General features: G+C 39.3%; 1 long non-coding RNA gene across 2 annotated transcripts; it reads left to right on the top strand.

The window, feature by feature from the left end:
* Positions 1–4,144: 4,144 nt before the first annotated feature.
* On the top strand, positions 4,145–21,069 carry LOC111024508 (uncharacterized). Of its 2 annotated transcripts, none has more exons than XR_015788973.1 (5): positions 4,145–4,929; positions 5,018–5,056; positions 17,524–17,654; positions 18,181–18,502; positions 20,529–21,069. It is a non-coding gene; the product is annotated as an uncharacterized LOC111024508 (long non-coding RNA). The 2 variants fall into 2 exon arrangements; XR_015788972.1 differs by having other exon boundaries at positions 17,524–17,882.
* Positions 21,070–22,109: the final 1,040 nt, after the last annotated feature.

The raw sequence follows: 22,109 nt of genomic DNA, 5'->3' as shown, positions 1-22,109 counted from the left end.
GTTTTGGAAAGAAATAGAAATTAAACGATAAGAAGAAACAACAAACATGTAACAGATTTGATACATACTGATAGTTATTGAATGAAGTATTATAACAGAAAAAATCCACTAATTAATTTGATTCAAATACCACGACTATCTAACGGTGAAACTTGATTTCGTTGTTTCTAAATTTTCTATACAATTTGAAAATATTTATTAAAAATAATAAACGAGAAACAATAATAGTTACTAAATGCTTTTGTTTTTAAAAAGCTTAAAATAAGGTCAAATGTTGTTACTTAGATTGATTTTTTTCTTGTATCTTGTTATCTACTTTTTAAAAATTTTTCGAAATTTAAATCAAATTTTGAAAGCTAAAAAAAAAAGGAACATTTTTAAACTCTTTTTTGTTTTGTTAAATATGACATACTTTAGACGTGTTTTTAAAAAAGGTGGAAAACACATCCAAGAACTTAAAACAAAATAAAAATGATTTTCTAAAAATTAAATGTGTTGGGGAAGAAAACAACCTTGCCACGTGGAGAACGGAGGAAAGTAGATCGAAAGATTAGGTCTTTTGTGATGAGTACCTTTAGTGGAACCAACCTTCCACACTTAGCCGCAAATGCCTCAAAGACACTCTTCTGCAACGAAGGGATGACTCAAGTTCGACCATAGGCACCTAATAGCCGGACCTTCGAGACGACATGAATGGTTCCTGTCAAACCCCCAATTTATAAATATAGGGTCTCACTTCTGCATCAGATATCAATGATGGGATCGAATCTCGCAGTGGAAGCGTATGAACGCGTGTACTTAGATCTTGTGTTAGAACTGGAACGAAGAAAAGACATAAGCATGAAAAAAATAAGTTAGTGAAACATACCTTTGAAAACACCTCTTCAAATTAGACCAAAAAGTCTTCTTCGCTATCCTCTGGACGTTAAAAACTCGGCTTGTGGGAACTGTCTTATAATTGAGAGGAAAATTGAGAGATCAAGAGTGAGATTTTCACGTTAGAGTTTTAGAAACTCAATAAACCGAGGACCGGAGACTAAAAGAAAAGGGGAATAACCTCCCTTTTATAGGGAAGGAGAAGTGCGGGGGAAGTGACCACTTCTCCACTTCATGGTTGGAACTGGGAAAACCTGCGGTGGAAAGTGGGAGGTTTTTTCTCCCATTTTTTCGTTTTCTTTTATTTTAATTTAATTAATTTTTTAATTAAATTAATAATTAATTAGATTTAATTTAATTAATTACAAAGATAATTATTAATTTAATTTAATTAAATCTAATTTAATTTAACCAAATTAACATATCCCATTAATTTAATTAAATCACATTTAATCAATTAAACTTAAATTAATCAACCATCATCATAATCAAATACTAATATCCATCTCTCTCATATTTTTTAATCCAATTCAAAATTAACTTTATATTATAATATATCCACATACATTATGTTAATTGCATCTCATACAATTAACTTTAATTAACGTTAACAAATTTGAACAATTCAAATTATTTTCAACACTAAATGTTCTTAACTATCCCTTATGAGCTAGCAAGAGGACGTAATTGACCTACAGATCGGAAGCTCCAACGATACGAGATAATTGATTAAACTATTAACCATATTAATCAACATTCGTTAACTGTCGATCACTCCACTAAAGACCCACAGTTGCACTATTCTCACTGTAGAATATTTTGCGTCCATGAATTTTGACCATTACAGCAAGTCAATCCTTCACGAGTGTTCGTAACCACAACTGGGTCAAATAACCGTTACCCCTATGTTACATCTTGGACCTTAAGTACCGCTAATGCTCAAATGAACAACTCGGTTATGGTCCGACCATTAACCGGAAGTCCTTCTCGGTCCAGTTAGAGAGTGAGGCCCCTTGTTCAAGTCCCGAAGTTAGCACTTAAGCAACACTCATCTACTTACCCTAAAGTCGGGAATGAGTGTCATCTTATATAGTTATGTTCCCAGCTCCCCACTTGGTCTCGTCACCAAAATGATAGGAATGTTGAGTTGGCGACTGGGGCTACTCTCACCCATACAAATCAAAGGACAAGCCCTAACAGACAGAAGTCCATAACTCACTCGGGATTGAGATCGAGTTACCTGGTCATCCTATTCAAATATTAATCTATTAGCTAATGGTGTTACAACTAAAGATCAATTATTTCGCGGTCCGATCTTATAAAAACTCATTGTATAGAATGTCCCCACTCGCATGTCTCCACATGAACGACCTGGATCAAGTCATTTGTAACTATTACAAAGTGGGCCGTATCCATAGTGTTACTAGAATAAGGTACGCAACCTTATCCATATACTAGGTTATTACTGGAATATTATTCACCTGTATATTGAATATATACTGTATATATATATACAATGTATATCAAATATATACGTTGTATATTAAATATATACTGTATATCTGTTATATACTGTTCCAGTTACATGACATAACCTCTGATGTTAGTTTATTGGATTTGGGTTAATGCAATTCAAAGAGAAACATAAATAACTTTATTGAATGAAAATTTGTTTTATGTTTACAAACCACGAGTTTAGGGCATAAAACCCAACAATCACATTTCAGCTCAAAGTCCATACTAATGTCGAACTTCAACTGACTTGAGCTTTAGAGTATTCATCTCATTCGTGCTGATTTTTCCTAGCCAAGTGCTCAAGCTCTTCCAGTTGGCATACCTTGACCAAGTTTGACCTTGACCGATTTTGTAGCATAAACATCTGCTCCATCTGTGCAGAATGACATCTTAAGTCATTCATACCGTCAAAGCTATGACACACACAAACTCTATTGCTTCAAGTTATCCTAGCTATCAGAATGGCAAGAGGGCCAAAACTTGTACTCAAGAATAGCAAGAAGTGGGAACTCCTGAGCTGCAGTGAATCTAGTAGCACAAAATGGAGATCCACCCCGCAAGTCTATAAGGACTAACTTGCCACCAATTCCTACTTGTCAACCCAGTAGCTCGAATCGAGGCTGATAGGGTTACGAAGAAGACTGGGCGAAAACCTGGTTGCATAGTAAATTTAATGTGCTTGCTGTTGTGCTAGCGGAAATATACGAGATGCATGCACACGCAGATGATGACAATGGAGTAGACATACTTAAACCTTGCTTAAGTAGAGAGGTCAGTCCCTACTGGCTCTCAAGCCTGGGAGCAAAGGAATAACGATCAACTCCTCGTTGTGAGGAAGTAAACAATGGAGAAAACCGTACCTGCCTAGTTAAAGATATTGTTGGTAACTCTCACCTCAAGCGTAGCCAAGGTTTCTATGGCTGAATAGGCCATGATGACAATGTAAGTCGACCCAACGAAGACTTACGTAACTTAATATTAAAAAAAGACTAGATGCACGATCTCTAATGTGCAAGGTTTTTTAAGATAGTCAAGGGTAGACCTTAGAGACAAACTCAATAACAAGACGCAATCTAAGTTATCTGAGGTCGAACACAAGGTCACGTGACAAGGGCGAATTTTGACCTTTTAAAAAGTAAGATTGATACTGAGGTTGCAGCTCTAAAGAAGAAGTACGAGAGCAAGTCTGATCAAGCTCTCGAAGATGGAGAACCTAAAGAATCTCCATTTGTCAAGGAAGTCTTTGATGCCCTAATTCTACGAAGGTTAAGACTTCGACCCTCAAACCTTCTGTAACGCCCCGCGTTCTCTGACTCGTTTATTTTAAGAGATAAATAGTGTCTTTGGATTTTTCCTTAAGCTGATAACTTTAATTCTTGGATTTTATAATTTTGAAATTCTAATTTTTGGCTAAATTAGAATTAAGTTTAATTTCATTGGATTAAGATAATTTAAGTTCTCGACCTGTATAGGAGATTTTTTTAGTTAAATATTAAAGTCACGGGTTTTAGGATTTTTTTTCCTAAATTCTACTTTTTCTGTGGATTATTATTCTTGGGTTTTAGAGTTTCAGATAACTATTTTATTTCGGGTTGTTGTGGGTTTTATTTGATTTCTAAAGTATAATTATTGGGCTTATTGTTTTGGGCCATTGTGTTATTTAGTTGGGCCTTCTTTAAGAATAAGGGATTGGGCTTTTAGTATTTAAAACAAAAGGAATGTAAATTAAAACAAAAAATAAAGGAAAGGAAACCCTAAGCTACCCCACATCTCTTTCTTCTCCATTTGTTTCAGCCGCCCCCCCCCCTTTGTTTTCTCCGGCGATGTAGCGGCAGCGATCGGCGTCACTGGCAATGGCAGCGGACGGCGTCACCGACAACAGTGTTTTTGGTAGTGTTTTTCTTCATTCCGGCGATATTCGACCCTTACACACACCTATCCAAACTAGATCTAAGCTACCCACATATAAGTGAAATCGTTTTGTGGTAGCGGACAGCAAAACAAAGTCGTTGGAAGTCGTTTCGACGAGTTCCTCTGCTGCAAAACGTGGACAGCAGCAGTTTTGTGGTGTTTGGTGCTTAACCACACCCGTTCGAAGCCCGATTTACGTTACCCATCCTTGCTCGAGTTAGATAAGAGTTACCCACACCTAAACGAAGTCGTTTTGTAGTAACGGATAGCAAAACGAAGTCGTTGGAAGTTGTTTTGATGCGTTCCTCTGCTGCAAAACGTGGACAGCAGTAGCTTCATGGTGTTTGGTCCTTATCCACACCCGTTAGAAGCCCGATTTACGTTACCCACCCTTGCTCGAGTTAGATAAGAGTTACCCACACCTAAGCGAAGTCGTTTTGTAGTAACGGATAGCAAAACGAAGTCGTTGGAAGTTGTTTCGACGCATTCCTCTGCTACAAAACGTGGACAGCAGCAGTTTCGTGGTGTTTGGCACTTACCCACACGCGTTTGAAACCCGATCTACGTTACCCACCCTTGCTCGAGTTAGATATGAGTTACTCACACTCAGACGAAATCGTTTTTGTGGTAATGGACCTTTCGAACCCTCCTTATAACTGATTTTTATGACTGGAACTGTCTTCTTGACATGCTGTTTTTTTATTTGAATGCCTAGGTGCCGAATCAACCGAAGAATTAGGAACATTGAGAGTGTGTAAGTAGTTCTTACTTGGGGGATGTTTGTTGTATGAATATGTATGAATTGTTTGGTGCTTTCGGTGTGTTTATTATTTATTAATATGTAAGTTGATTGTGTCTTAGTGAATATTGGCTAATGATTATAACTAGTTGAATGAAATAATGTTGGTTCTGGTTGTTTATAATTGATTTGCTTTGCGTTGTTGGATTTGATGCTTAGTGGGATTTCTGAAAGCAACATGGATTATGAATGGTTTTATCGTTGTATGGTTGTGTTCATAAAAGCATACTGAAATAATATGGGAGAAATCTGTTGTGTTGCGCATGCATGTAGACCTGTCATCTCATTTTTAGCTTACTGTTTTTGGTTCTGGAAGCATGCTGGTTTTATTGTGAGTTGAGTGCTGCATGGGTCATGGCCTAGAAAGTATGTAGTAGGACTCTGGTGAGAGTTTCAGGATGTAATACAGTAAATGGAGAACTAACAGGGCCAAAAAGGCTGGCACGTCACTAGTTGGGTATCGAGGCTCCAGGTGCAAAGGTCGGGGATCAATACCCCAACTTGGTAGAGATGTGTGTCGAGGCTCCGGGTACAAAGGGTCGGGGGTCGGCACGGTGATTCTATTTTGTTGAATTAGTATTGGGTCTTGATGTGGTGGCGGTCAAGGAACAATACGTTGAGTAGTCGTCAATACCTTGGGGATAAATGTCAAGGGTCGATGCACAGTTTGAAGCCTTGGGGATAAATGGCAAGGTCGAACGCCAAACCTCTCTAGATGAGTGTCGGGCCTTGAGGATAAATGGCAAGGGCCGATACGATTCGAGGAGTTAGACTTGGAGGACTAATATAATGTGATGCACAGTTTGAAACCTTGGGGATAAATGGCAAGGTCGAACGCCAAGCCTCTGTAGATGAGTGTCGGGCCTTGGGGATAAATGGCAAGGGCCGAACCGATTCGAGGAGTTAGACTTGGAGGACTAATATAATGTGATGCACAGTTTGAAGCCTTGGGGATAAATGGCAAGGTCGAACTCCAAGCCTCTGTAGATGAGTGTGAGGCCTTGGGGATAAATGGCAAGGGCCAATACGATTCGAGGAGTTATACTTGGAGGACTAACATAGTGTGATAGGTTAGGAGTTGCTTGGAGGCTAAGGACCATTACTTTTGGTAGTAGTTGAGGCCTTGGGGATAAATGTCAATGTCCAACGTCGAGCACCGTGGAGAAGTGTGGATGCCTTGGCTATGCGAGGTCAGAGGTCGATTCGACTTGAAGGAGTAAGTCTTGGAGGAACTAGGAAAGAGAACTAGTGAGTTTAGATGTAAGAATGAGTTTGACATGCATGGTGCATGTTAAGTTAAATTTATGCATAAACTGCTTCTTTTACTATGTTTCTTTTTACTTAAAGCTTGAAGTTATTGATAAGCATGATGTGTGGATTCTTTGCATAGCATGCTGTTTGTGCGTGACCCTTCAAGTATGTAATGCTTACTGGGTACCGTGGGTGTACTCACCCCTTATTTTTCTCACTAGACTTTGTAGGTAACAGGGTTACTCTTTGGAATGGTGGTGGCGAGGAGGAGGCTTAATCGGAAAGACCATTAGCTGTGTTGCGTGTATTTAATTCTTTTAGTTAGGATAGTTGCAGTTATTTCATCTTCTAGTTGAGTTGTTAGTGGTTGGTTTTGTTTAGTTTTATGGTTTAAAGGATGTTTATGGTGGTCAATTCATTATTCTTTTTAGAACATTAATTCTGTTAGCTTCTTGAACTCTAGGACTGTAATCTTCTTAGGATACTTATGAATACATTTGTTTAAGTTGATCGAACTTGAGTTAGCTTTTGCTTCGTTGCCATTCGAGATGTTAATTTTCATTTAGTGGATGGTTTATGATTAGTAAAAGTTTCCTTGAGGAGTTTGGATAATGTGAAGTTGGTAATTAAATGGATTATCTGTAAAGGATTTGAGTTTCTCTTAAATCTTTAGTGTTGTTGTTTTGATTGTTCAAGCTCTCGTGAGTATTGAATCAGAGTAGCGCAGAAGAAGCATGATAGTTTTATTGTTTAGTCTTGTTGTGAAGATAATTCTCTTGTTTAAGTGAAAATTTTAGGTAGTCTTAGTAACGGTCCCCGTTTGGAAATGTTGAGAATTCTGGGGCGTTACAGTTGGTATCAGAGCGGAGATGGTCCTGTAGACTGGCCTAGAACCTAGGTCGTTTAGGGTTGTGGTCTTTCTTGGTCTCATCTCCATCACCAGGTATGTTGACTTGTTACCTCATTGTTGTTTAACTTATAGACTCAGTTCCCTTTTATGTTCAATTTATTTGCTCATGTTTGAAATATTTGTTTTATGTTATAATACTTAGGTTGTTACCCTTGCTTAAAGGTTAGTACTTTTATTTGTAATTGGTTAGTAGCTTAGTTAAATAATCTTAGTATACTTCTTCCAGTCAATGGCATCTCACAAAGTTAAGAGTCAAACAACCACGCATGTGATTCCTGAAGATGATGCAGAGCACCATGTTGAGCTTTCTATTCGCTCGAGCATACCTCGAGGGTTGATCTCATTAGAAGGTTTGCTAGTATCGATTGGTATGACTCGTCAAGGCGACACCCAAGTTCGAGTCGATAGTCTAGCTTTCGTTCTCTACATCGATGAACGTTTTAACGAGGAGACAGAGTTCATACATCTTACACAAGGAAACACGACAGTGGCTCAGTACGAAAGGAAGTTTGCAGAATTGTCAAACTTTGTTCCAAAATTGGTTGGTACTAAAGCTAAAAGGATAAAGCGTTTTATCAACAGTCTCTGTGGGGAAATTAGAGGACTAGTTGCAATTATGGAACCAACCACTTACACCGCAGCTCTCGAGAGTGCCCTATTTCTTGATGAGAATATTCCAAGAGATAGCCAAGTTGACCAAGAGATGGGCACCTCACATAAAGTTAAAAGGAAGTTTTCATCGTCCTCTTTAAGCCAAACTTTTAGGGCCCCTCAACAACAAATATGGACACGAGACACTCCCTCATTGTGTTCCTTCTGTCTGAATCATCATACTGGGCCGTGTTGGGAGAAAAAGAGGATATGCTTTAAGTGCAAGAAGGTTGGCCATTACGTTAGAGAATGTTCGATGAATAGTTTGAACACCCGGACCACAATACGTAAGACGCTTCCAGTGGCACTAGTGCAAAGTAATGGACAAAAGGAAGACGTCCTTGCACTCACTCAGGAAGAAGTAAAAGATGTGGATGTTATGGTAGCAGATACTCTTTCACTAAGTTTTATCTCTTTTAAGTGCTTGTTGGGACTCTACCATTTCCCTTGGATTTGTCGTTGCATGAGTTATTTTAGTCTGCTGAGTTTTGCTTGTGTATTTTGGTGGCTCAAGGTGAGTCATTTCCTTGTTCCCTACTTGTTGTTGGCGAGTGAACATAGAGTTTGAAGTTGTTGGTTTAGTTGTTGTTTCTTACTCAAGTAATGGAAGTGGAAAAAGTTCTCCAATGTTATTTGAACCTATAAGAGCTTAAGAATTTCATCCAAGGTCTAAGGAAGACTTGATGACCCACGAAAGGAACTAGATGTTGAGTCATCCCTTGTTCCCCATGCCTGTGTTGGTAAGCTAGTTAAAGTTGGAATCATTAGGTTGTTCGCTATAGATCCTCACATCGTTCGGCTCGATGATAGTTGTCATATAATTGTGATGGTAGGAAAAGCTCTTTAGATGCTGAAGAAAAAAAAAAGAGAAATGACGACCGTCACTTGATTGGACAGCAAGTTAGCTTAGGTAGGTGAAGCTTCTGCTTTGACTGAGACCTATTAAGATCTAGGTTAGAGAAACCAAAACCTTAAGCAGCAAAAGGTCGTCTTAGTAAAGTTGTTGCAAGGAAGCAACTAAGGAGTAAGAAGATATTGGTAAAGCGACAAGGATCGCTTGACTAGTCAACTTTCAAAGACGAAAGTTCTTAAGGTGGGTAGTCTATAATGCCCTAGAGTTTAGAGTTGTGCTATCGGTCAACTTTCGAGGGCGAAAGTTTTTTTAAGGTGGGTTGTATGTAACGCCCCGCGTTCTCTGACTCGTATATTTTAAGAAATAAATAGTATCTTTGGATTTTTCCCTAAGCTGATAACTGTAATTCTTGGATTTTATAATTTTGAAATTCTAATTTTTGGCTCAATTAGAATTAAGTTTAATTTCATTGGATTAAGATAATTTAAGTTCTCGACCTGTATAGGAGATTTTTTTAGTTAAATCTTAAATTCACGGGTTTTAGGATTTTTTTTCCTAAATTCTACTTGTTCTGTGGATTATTATTCTTGGGTTTTACAGTTTCAGTTAACTATTTTATTTCAGGTTGTTGTGGGTTTTATTTGATTTCTAAAGTATAATTATTGGGCTTATTGTTTTGGGCCATTATGTTATTTAGTTGGGTCTCCTTTAAGAATAAGGGATTGGGCTTGTAGTTTTTAAAACAAAAAGAACGTAAATTAAAACAAAAAATAAAGGAAATGAAACCTTAAGCTACCCCACATCTCTTTCTTCTCCATTTGTTTCAGCCGCCCCCCCCCCCCCCTCCTCTCTTTGTTTTCTCCGGTGAGGTAGCGGCGGCGATCGGCGTCACTGGCAATGGCAGCGGACGGCGTCACCGACAGCAGTGTTTTTGGTAGTGTTTTTCTTCATTCCGGCGATATTCAACCCTTACCCACACCTATCCGAACTAGATCTAAGCTACCCACATATAAGTGAAGTCGTTTTGTGGTAGCGGACAGCAAAACAAAGTCGTTGGAAGTCGTTTCGGCGCGTTCCTCTGCTGCAAAACGTGGACAGCAGTAGTATTGTGGTGTTTGGTGCTTAACCACACCCGTTCGAAGCCCGATTTACGTTACCCATCCTTGCTCGAGTTAGATAAGAGTTACCCACACCTAAACGAAGTTGTTTTGTATTAACGGATAGCAAAACGAAGTCGTTGGAAGTTGTTTCGATGCGTTCCTCTGCTGCAAAACGTGGACAGCAGCAGTTTCATGGTGTTTGGTCCTTATCCACACCCGTTAGAAGCCCGATTTATGTTACCCACCCTTGCTCGAGTTAGATAAGAGTTACCCACACCTAAGCGAAGTCGTTTTGTAGTAACGGATAGCAAAACGAAGTCGTTGGAAGTTGTTTCGACGCGTTCCTCTGCTGCAAAACGTGGACAGCAGCAGTTACGTGGTGTTTGACACTTACCCACACGCGTTTGAAACCCGATCTACGTTATCCACCCTTGCTCGAGTTAGATATGAGTTACCCACACTCAAACGAAATCGTTTTTGTGGTAACGGACCTTTCGAACCCTCCATATAACTGATTTTTATGACTGAAACTGTCTTCTTGACATGCTGTTTTTTTATTTGAATGCCTAGGTGCCGAATCAACCGAAGAATTAGGAACGTTGAGAGTGTGTAAGTAGTTCTTACTTGGGGGATGTTTGTTGTATGAATATGTATGAATTGTTTGGTGCTTTCGGTGTGTTTATTATTTATTAATATGTAAGTTGATTGTGTCTTAGTGAATATTGGCTAATGATTATAACTAGTTGAATGAAATAGTGTTGGTTCTGGTTGTTTATAATTGATTTGCTTTGCGTTGTTGGATTTGATGCTTAGTGGGATTTCTGAAAGCATTATTGATTATGGATGATTTTATCGTTGTATGGTTGTGTTCATAAAAGCATACTGAAATAATATGGGAGAAATCTGTTGTGTTGCGCATGCATGTAGACCTGTCATCTCATTTTTAGCTTACTGTTTTTGGTTCTGGAAGCATGCTGGTTTTATTGTGAGTTGAGTGCTGCATGAGTCATGGCCTAGAAAGTATGTAGTAGGACTTTGGTGAGAGTTTCGGGATGTAATACAGTAAATGGAGAACTAACAGGGCCAAAAAGGTTGGCACGTCACGAGTTGGGTATCGAGGCTCCAGGTGCAAAGGTCGGGGATCGATACCCCAACTTGGTAGAGATGAGTGTCGAGGCTCCGGGTACAAAGGGTCGGGGGTCGGCACGGTGATTCTATTTTGTTGAATTAGTATTGGGTCTTGATGTGGTGGCGGTCAAGGACCAATACGTTGAGTAGTCGTCGATACCTTGGGGATAAATGTCAAGGGTCGATGCACAGCTTGAAGCCTTGGGGATAAATGGCAAGGTCGAACGCCAAGCTTCTGTAGATGAGTGTCGGGCCTTGAGGATAAATGGCAAGGGCCGATACGATTCGAGGAGTTAGACTTGGAGGATTAATATAATGTGATGCACAGTTTGAAACCTTGGGGATAAATGACAAGGTCGAACGCCAAGCCTCTGTAGATGAGTGTCGGGCCTTGGGGATAAATGGCAAGGGCCGAACCGATTCGAGGAGTTAGACTTGGAGGACTAATATAATGTGATGCACAATTTGACGCCTTGGGGATAAATGGCAAGGTCGAACGCCAAGCCTTTGTAGATGAGTGTCGGGCCTTGGGGATAAATGGCAAGGGCCGATACGATCGAGGAGTTAGACTTGGAGGACTAACATAGTGTGATAGGTTAGGAGTTGCTTGGAGGCTATGGACCATTACGTTTGGTAGTAGTTGAGGCCTTGGGGATAAATGTCAACGTCCAACGTCGAGCACCGTGGAGAAGTGTGGATGCCTTGGCTATGCGAGGTCAGAGGTCGATTCGACTTGAAGGAGTAAGTCTTGGAGGAACTAGGAAAGAGAACTAGTGAGTTTAGATGTAAGAATGAGTTTGACATGCATGGTGCATGTTTAGTTAAACTTATGCATAAACTGCTTCTTTTAATATGTTTCTTTTTACTTAAAGCTTGAAGTTATTGATAAGCATGATGTGTGGATTCTTTGCATAGCATGCTGTTTGTACGTGACCCTTCAAGTATGTAATGCTTGAAGAAAGTATTTTTCATTGAATTTAAATGAATAAATAAGTCGTACAAGGAGTTCTAGCTTGACCCTCTTCTCTCTCGAGCGTGAGGGGAGTTGAAACTCACTAAAGAACTTTTAAAAGAACAGAATGAACAAAGAACGGAAGTAAGAACTTTAATTAAAAGCACTACGAAAGGTAAAATTATGAAAAACAAAAAAATGAACAACTAGAACGTTAACATAAACCCTAAAAACGTGTTCTACAACTAGAGAGCATCTAACAGAAGATGAAATAAAGCTTGGAAAGGATGATTTGCTGAGGGATGGATGACTTCCTTTTATAGCACCATGGGTTTGTTGAAACTCCCCTCCATTTTAGGTGGAAAAGGGTTGAGATTCACCTAACCACCTCACTTGGACTCACGGTTTTAAACATGTGGGAAATGTCCTCATTGCCCTTCATTAATCAAAACGTGCGTTTTGACAAAATGCCCTCCAAAAATGCGTCAGGTGCAATTCTGCAAAAAACAGACTTCTGTTATTTTCTTCCAACTTTGACCGCATTTATCTCATATTTTTCCTAAAGTACCATAGTTTGGTTTTTATTCAGAAATAATCTATGTATGTTCTACTTTAAGAATATGGGGTCGTTTTTGGCAAATAATAATGGGAAATGGGTAAAAAACGTGGTCAAACAGGGTTACCGACACATGTTTCTGCAGTAAAAAGTCAACCCTAACAGCCACACTTACGGGAAATTATTAAGCTAGTTAGCAATTCCTTAACCAAATAAACGGTGACTAATGATTATAGGAATAATAGTTATTCTGGTGTAAGATTTAGTTAAGAACGTCTCAATTCAGTGAAGGAGTACCTATCTAAATCACTGAAGCGTCGTTGTAAAATAATTATGTTAGGGTGCTTGTTACTTTTGTTAAAATACGTTTGGACTAAAGGATAATGCATGAAACTGATATAGCTTTGTTTTTAGTTTCAGCATGTTGACTTCTATTATTGCCCTTTTAGCTGCTGAAAAACTTAACAGCGAGAATTATAAACAGTGGAAATCTAACCTAAACACTATACTCGTAATAGATGATCTTAGGTTCGTCTTGCAAGAGGAATGTCCTCAAGCTCCTATGCCTAATGCCACTTTAGCGGTGCACAACGTCTATAACCGGTGGATCAAGGCCAACAAGGCTAAGGTCTACATTTTGGCGAGCATATCTGATGTGCTTGCTAAGAAGCACGATAACATGGTCACTGCCAAGGAGATCATGGACTCGCTATAGAGCATGTTTGGACAACCGTTCTCACAAGCTCAACATGAAGTCCTTAAGTTCATTTATATCTCCCGCATGAAGGAGGACTCATCAATGCGATAACACATTCTCAACCTGATGGTCCACTTCAATGTGGTGGAGATGAACGAGGTCGTCATAGATGAGCAGAGTCGGTCAGCTTCATTCTAGAATCTCTTCCTAATGTTTTCCTGCAATTCCACAGCAACGCGGTTATGAATACACTAGAGTAGACTCTTACCACGCTCTTTAATGAGCTGCAGACCTACCAGTCACTTATGAAAAATAAGGGACAGAAGGGGGAGGCAAATGTTGCAACCACCAAAAGGTTCCACCGAGGTTCGACCTATGGAACCAAATCTACATGCTGTTCTCTGGAAGTAAGACTTTCAAGAAAAAGAAGGGTAGTGGTAAGGGGCCCAAGCCTAACTCTGCTGCTGGTGCTGCTAAGAAAGGTAAGACTGAGGTTGCAGACAAGGGGAAATGTTTCCACTGCAACGTGGAGGGCATTGGAAGTACAACTGCCCGAAATACCTGGCCGAAAAGAAGAAAGCCAAAGAAGGTAAATACGATTTACTGGTTTTGGAAACATGTTTGTTAGAGAATGATGATTCTGCCTAGGTATTGGATTCAGGAGACACAAACAATGTTTGTTCTTTGTTTAGGGAATTAGTTCCTAGGGGCAGCTTGAAGTCGAAGAGATGACTCTCAAGGTCGGAACCGGAGAAGTCGTCTCAACTGTGGCAGTAGGGGAGCTCAAGCTATTTACAAATAATAATATGTATATATTATTAGATAATGTGTACGTAGTTCCAAAAATCAAAAGGAACTTAATTTCAATTTCTTGTTTGTTAGAACATTTGTACTCTGTTTCATTTAATACAAATGAAATGTTCATTTTCAGAAATTGTGTGAATATTTCTTCTGCTAAACTTGAAAACAATTTGTATGTGCTAAGACCAATCATTACTAAAGAAGTTTTAAATACAAAGTTGTTTAAAAGTGCTAAAACTCAAACTAAAAGGCAAAAAGTTTCTCCAAAATAAAATATCATCTTTGACACTTAAGATTGGGCCACATTAATCTTAATAGGATTGAGAGATTGGTTAAGAGTGGCCTTCTAAGCGAGTTAGAAAACGACTCTTTAGCACCATGTGAATCTTGTCTTGAAGCCAAGATGACTAAAAGACCTTTTACTAGAAACGGTTACAGAGCCAAAGAGCCTTTAGAACTTATACATTCGGACCTTTGTGGTCCGATGAATATTAAAGCTCGAGGAGGGTATGAACACTTCATATCTTTTATAGATGATTTTTCAAGGTATTTTTATCTATACCTAATGCAACACAAGTTTAAAGCCCTTTAAAAGTTCAAGGAGTACAAGACCGAAGTTGAAAATCAATTAGGTAAAACCATTAAAACACATTAATCCAATTGGGATGGAGAGTATATAGACTTGAGATTCCAGGACTATATGATAAAACATGGAATCACGTTCCAACTCTCAACTTCTGATACACCTCAAAACAACGGTGTATCAGAAAGGAGAAACAAAACCTTGTTAAACATGGTTCGATCAATGATGAGCTACGCTCAGTTGCATAGCTCGTTTTGGGGTTATGTAGTAAAGACTGCCATGTACATTTTGAACATAGTTCCATCGAACAATGTTTTTTAAACACCCTTTGAACTATAGAAGGATTGTAAAGCTAGTTTACGTCACCTCCGCATTTGGGAATGTTCGATACACGTGCTCGTGACTAACTGATAACTCTCCAAAAGAGAGTTATTCTAGTGTTTATTTGGGTAATTTTATACAAAGATGACTAAGTGTGTCGGTTTTAGCTCTTAATGTAACGCCCCGCGTTACTCAGGTTAGGTTACTCTCGAGTCTCGGGGCCTCTTTTCTTAGAAATCTTTTTAATTTAATTTAAATGTTTCATTTAATTTAATTTTGAGCTGTTGCGGAAATTGTTGTGATTTATTGACGTGTACGTACTTATTTAATTGTGGTTTAGCGAGGAGTCCGCTTCTTTGGCTTTTGTCCTGGGTCAATGGACCAATTACTTAATTATATTATGGGATATAATTAGGCTTAAGGAGGTTAGAAATAGGATTCTAATTTCTCGTTTGTGGGCTTTGTTTTGTTTTAACAAAAAGTAATTGGGTAAGTGGACCTTCCTTATTTAAAAAAAAAAAAACAAAAGAGAGGTAAAAGGGAAAACCCTAGCCCAAGTGGGTTTTTGTTTTAAAACAAAAGAAAAGGGAAGAGAAAACCCTAGCCCCCTAAACCCACTTTCTTCGTTATACACACCCCCCCCCCCCCCGTTTTCCTTCTTCCGTTTTTCCTTCCACCGCCGACCCATTCTTCAGCGGTGCCCATCTCCGGTGGACGATAGCAGGCGGCGGGACGCGGGCAGCAGCAGGCACGTGGCTCTGGACAGCAACGGCGTGTGGCATCGAACGGCGTCGGACGCGCAGCTTTGCTGCAGCAACGACGTGCGCGCGGTGTTGGGCAGCAGCAGCAGCGGCGGAGGTGCGGCGTGGGTGCAGTTCTGGGGCATTTTCCAGCGACGCATCCCCCTCTCGCGAGCGGGTTCGGTCTCCCTTGGTGGTCGGAGATCGCGGCGCGGGTCCTTGCAGCACACGGCGTAGTGGGTATCGTTTTGGTGAGTTCTTTTGTTGATAAAATAGCTTGGACAGCAGCAGTTTTTGCTTTCGGTGCTTACCCATAACCATTAGAAGCTCGTTTTACTCAACCCACATTTATTCGAGTTAGGCCGGAGTTACCTGCACCTAGACGAAGGCGATTTTTACGGTAACGGACGTTGCAAGATCCCTTATATTGAATTTCGTTGGCTGGAAATTTTGTGTTAATTATTTCTATTTGTCTATTGTTGATTAGGTGTTGAATTGACATATGACCTAGGAGCATAATAGTGTGTAAGTAGCACTAGGGGGCGAGTGCGTGCGTTATTGAATGTTAATGGAATGGTTTTGTGCTGATTTTGTTAGAATAGTTTACTTCGTGTGTATAGAAATTGTTAGTTTTGGTTTTTGTGAACGCCTAGTTATTGTTGTTGAGTTACATGTCACTAATTCTATTGTTAGACATTATGAGCATGCATGGTTACTTGTCATTGAATGTGACTGGTCAGTTCTGATTATTATGGTTGGGAGAATTTGATCTATGACATTTGGAAACATGTTGGGTTGTGTTTTCTTTCGTACGTCTAAAAGTATGCTGAACAATTGTGTTGTGACTTGGAATGTGGTGACTTTCGAAATACATATGCTCATTGTATGTTATTTAGTTTTATGTTGTTTAGTTGGAAGCTGTTGGGTAGTGTTTCCTTTCGTACATCTAAAAGTATGCTGAACAATTGTGTTGTGACTTGGAATGTGGGTGACTTTCAAGTTGTCTTGGAAGGGTTAGTGGGAGTTGACTAGAGTGATGGGGGCTAGTTAACTGTTGTTATCATGTGGGTTGTCGGAAGTGAAAACGCATGCTAGTCTTTGGAATACACAAGGCCTTGTAGAGGATGATTTGAGGGTTATGTGGTAAAGTTTTAGCGAATGACGATGTTGCGAATGCATGGTTTACCTTGTAATGAAAGTGGATGTATCGGTGTTGTGGCCTCGTGGGCAATAGTCCCTACCGGATGTTAAGGCTCCGGGGGTAGAAGACCTTGGGGATAAATGACAAGGCCGGACACCAAGTTTTCTATAAAGGAGTATTGGGGCCTTGGGGATAAATGTCAAGGACCAATACGCTGGTAGCCATCGGTACCTTGGGGATAAACGACAAGGCCGAATATCAAGTTCTGTAGAGGAGTATTGGGGTCTTGGGGATAAATTTCAAGAACCAATACGCCGAGTAGTCATCGGTACCTTGGGGATAAATGTCAAGGACTGGTGCGCAGTTCAAGGCCTTGGGGATAAATGGCAAGGTCGAAAGCCAAGCTTTTTAGAGGGAGGTCGGTATCTTGGGGGATAAATGTCAAGGGCCGATACACCCGAAGAGTTAGACTTGGAGTACTAAGGTAAAAGGTAGAACAAATTTTAGCTCGAGTGGGTCACAGGTTAGTGGGTCGTGTAGTCGAAGTCCTGGAAGTTTGGGTGTTTGGATGCTTATATGGTAATGTTAATCTACTGTTATCATCTCTTGTTGCCTGGTGGTTTGTTTTGCTATTGTGTTTGATGTTGTTCTGATTACGAGCATTCTGTTGTGATTAGTTAGGGAGGGCTACTTACGAAGTATTTTATATACTCACCCCTCCTACCTTAATTGTTTCAGGTGCGAACAGGGCCCCTAACCGTGGTGATGACGTGGAAGAGGCTTGACCGAGGAGGGATCACTAGTTGTGTTGGCTAGGATGGTGGAAACTGTCGTTCATTGCGAGTAGCGTGAAAAACTTATAGTTAGAGGTGTACTAGACATTGGGTTGACTCACGGAACATTTTCTTTCTCTTTATTCATTCTTATTAGGCGAACTAATGTCTTCCGATTATTGTTAGTATTTGAGCCACTGATGCACTCTGGATTACTGGACTAAATGATTGTTTTTCTTTTATTTTTTGTGGGATTGCTAGCCACTAAGGCGGACACGAACTTGTAGGAATTGATTGTGTTGTCAGTAACTGATTATCTTTAAGGTAACTGTTTCACGTCTTTGTATTGAAGGGTGAAGGAACAGGGGAATGATCGTATTATTTCGATATTTCAGGATGTATTTTCGAGGGCATTACACTTTATGTTGCCTTAATGGAAGGGGGGGGGGAGTGAATAGGTAATATAGTTACGTCATCTTGTTAAGTAGTGAAATTTTGGGGGCGTCACACTTAAGCAGCACGAAAAAATCTTATAAACCGAACTTCGAGCTAAAGTCCCAGGTCTTGAATGCTTTGGCTAAAAATTGTACTAAACTCTCTTATTTTTGGCTTAAATGCGCAGGCTTGGAAAAAAAAGATAAGCATGAATAGGGTGCTAAGCCTAGAGAAGAGTAGAAAAAGCATGTTCAAGACAGAGTAGACGAAAGCTGTAGCGAAGCAACGCTGGAGCATGGATTTACAACACAATTAACAGCCCAGACACAGGAATTTACCATGCCCATACAGTTTTCAGCTGGTTGCCCTAAAAACGGGACACGATAAGAAAGGGACATTTTGCCCTAGCAGTCACACACAGATCCCAATAGAGACACACGTTTGAGAGCTGAAACGACAAGGAGGAGGAATCTATCCATTTTCGGGGAGAGAGCTGACGACAGGAAAAGGTGCTAAATCCTAACCTCTACTCTAGCATGAAGTTACTCGCTATTGCTTAACTCGACATGGTTCCCTTTCGAGATACCCAAACATGAATACCCACAACTCCTGTTGCTAGATAACCAAGCAATAAACACAAGTTTTAAGCATGACTAGGGGATCCCATTCCTGAGTATCCACGAACCTACTAAAAAAAGTAGCTAATCACAAATAAAGTAAGTCAACTAACTATAAGCCCTTCCGGGTCATTCAGAAGCTAGCATACTAAACAAGGTGGCCAACAATGTTTAGTAACATGAAGGAAAATACTCGCAGCTGTATAAAATAGCAAGAAGAAAATAGCTAGAGTGTTAGTTGTTCAATAGTTACAATGTTTAAATCTCCCCCAAGATGAGGTTTAGCTCATGGGAGAAAAAGAAAACGAAATGGGCAAAGAAAAGTTACAACCCAATTTAGAGAAAGAGATAAGAAACACAGATGGAGACACTAGCGCGCGATAGCCGTAGAAGCTCCTCTCTGTTATCAGCTCTTCTCCTGAAAATGGGTGAGATTTCTCTCCCTTTTTATTCTCCAGGACAAGTTTTCGTCGAAGACGATTGGCAATGGTAGTCTTTGGAAAGGCTTATATGTTCTTGTTGGTTCTTTTGATTCAGTTTGTACTGTTTTTAGTATGTCTACCATTCATACTTGGTATGCTAGGCTCGGACACCCATCAAATAAGCATCTGTTAGCTTTATAATCAGACTTACAATTTTCAAACAAGTCTGTAACTGCTGATCCTTGTTTAGTTAGTCCTCTAGCTAAACAAAAGAAGTTGTCATTTGTTTCTCACAATAACATTGCAAATAGTTCATTTGATTTAGTACATTGTGATATTTGGGGACCTTATCAAGCCCCTACACATGCTAAATTTCGATATTTTCTCACAATTGTAGATGATTTTTCGCATTATACTTGGATATATCTGATGCACCATACATGTGATACTTTACCTATTGTTACTCGTTTATTCCAACTGGTTAAAATTCAATTTGGTAAAGACATTAAACAATTTCGTTCGAATAATGTCCCAGAATTAGCTTTTACTAATTTTTTTCATGCCAAAGGGGTAATTCATCAATATTCTTGTGTGGATCGATCGGAATAGAATTCTGTAGTGGAAAGAAAACATCAGTATTTATTGAATGTGGCTAGGTCCTTATATTTTTAGTTTCGGATACCTATTAAATTTTAGGGAGATGTGTCATTACTGCCTCTTTTCTGATTAATCGTTGTCCTTCTCCTGTTTTGGAATGGTATACCTCTTTTGAACGCTTACATGGACATCTTGCTGATTATTCTTATCTACGTATATTTGGCTGTCTCTGTTTTGCATCCACATTAACTGCCACAACGTTCTTAGTTTCATCCACGAGAAATTGCTTTTATTTTTCTTGGTTATCCACCTGGCATGAAAGGGTATCACCTTTATGATATTGAGAAGGGGCAGATTTTCATTTCACGTGATATTTTTCATGAGCATATTTTCCCATTTCACAATATTTCTCTGGAAAATGTTGTTGTTGATCCTTTTCCAGACATTGTCTTGCCAAATCTTTTTATTATTTTCGATTGCCCATGACCACTGCTTGTTCTTCTTATGCGGTTAATGATGGTTTGTCCTCTGCATTGTCTTCGGATGCTTTACATACTGATTTATGTGATGATATATCTACTAGTTCTCCTAATGCCTTGGTTTCTGATGGTATTTTTGCTGATTCTTATCATTCTACTGAGCCAAATAATAGTAATGTTGATTCTTTTGCTGCTAATGACCATTTGATTTTGCCTGTCGTTAACACTGGAAATTTGGCATTAACTGCTCTCCGACAGTCTTCTCGTTCTATTTAGAAACCATCTTGCTTTCAAGATTATCACTGCAACCTTCTCCAGTCTTCTTCATTACCTTATACTTCCTTGAGATATCCATTGTGAAATTATTTGTCATATGCTTCCTTGTCATTTGGGTATCGTCATTTTGTATGAATGTTTCAGCCCATTATGAACCAACATATTACCATTAGGCGGTTCCTCACTCTCATTGGCGGGATGCAATGCGTGCTGAATTGGATGCCATGGAAGCTAATAATACTTGATTCATAGTGCCTTTGCCTTTCAATCACCATTCAATTGGATGCGAATGGGTTTACAAGATCAAGAAGCTAAGGGTTATACTCAGCAAGAAGGCCTTGATTATATTAAAACTTTCTCACCTATTGCTAAATTAGTTACTGTCAAGGTCTTACTTCATCTTGTCATTTCATATAATTGGCCTTTAGTACAACTGGATGTAAATAATGCTTTTTTGCATGAGGATTTGTTTGAGGAGGTGTATATGAATTTGCCTTTGGGATATGATCATGACAAGGTTGCTTTTAATGGGGAGCGTTTGGTTTGTCGACTTCATAAGTCCATTTATGGACTCAAACAAGCATCTCGTTAGTGATTTGACAAGTTTTCACATGCTTTATTACTCCTTTGTTTTAAGCAAACTAAGTCTGATTATTCTCTATTTATAAGAAGTTCTGGTGATAGCTTTCTTGCCCTTCTTGTCTACGTCGATGATATTATCATTACTGGTGCATCTTCCTCTTTGATTGATGCCTTGAAAGTTCATCTCCATGGTCTTTTTAAACTCAAAGATTTGGGACAGCTACGTTATTTTTTAGACTTGAGCTAGCTCGTACTTCTACGAGTATTTTTCTCTCTCGGTGCAATTATGCTCTTCAGATTCTTGAAGACACTAGATTTCTTACATGTAAGCCTTCTATGTTCCCAAGTTTTGTGCTTCTGTTGGTACTCTTTTGGAAGATCCCACTATGTATCGACACCTTATTGGTCGCTTATTGTATCTTACGATCTCACGGCCTGGTATTGCTTTTATTGTTCATAAACTCAGTCAATTTGTGGCTTAGCCTCGACGACCTCATATTCAGGTTGTTCATCATCTTATTCGTTACTTAAAGGGATCTATTGGACAGGGCATTTGATTATCTAAATCTTTTCTTCAACTTATTGCATTTTCTAATGTAGATTGGGCTTTGTGTCTTGACACTCGGAAGTCTACTATTGGATTTTGTATTTTTTCTAGGACAATCTCTTATTTCCTCGAGGGCTAAGAAACAAACTACTGTTTCTCGCTCCTCGGGCGAAGCTGAATATCGTGCTCTTGCTGTTACTACCAGTGAGATTATTTGGCTTACTCACCTTTTACAAGATTTACATGTTTCTTTTCAATCGCTTGCACTTATTTTTTTGTGAGAATCACGCTGCTATACACATTACTTGCAATCCATCATTTCATGAGCGTACGAAATACATTGAGCTGAATTGTCATTTCATTCGTGACAAGCTTACTTTATTCGGCTTTTTCCTATACGTTCCCGTCTTCAGTTAGCTGACATTTTTACTAAGGTTTTGCCCTCTGATTCGTTTCCCTATTGTTATCCAAGATGGGAGTTTCTAACATTCAATCTCCATGTGGAGGGGGAGTATTAGGAGTATTAGCTTTTAGTTAGTCAGTTTAGATTACTTTTGTAACCATATTAGTTTGTTTAGATTACTCTTGTAACCATA

The sequence above is a fragment of the Momordica charantia genome (genome assembly GCF_013281855.1).
Source record: "Momordica charantia cultivar OHB3-1 chromosome 11 unlocalized genomic scaffold, Mcharantia_2.0 BLBB01000011.1, whole genome shotgun sequence".
Lineage (NCBI taxonomy): Eukaryota > Viridiplantae > Streptophyta > Magnoliopsida > Cucurbitales > Cucurbitaceae > Momordica > Momordica charantia.
Note: the sequence above shows the minus strand (reverse complement) of the source record. Positions and strands in the feature narration are given on the sequence as shown.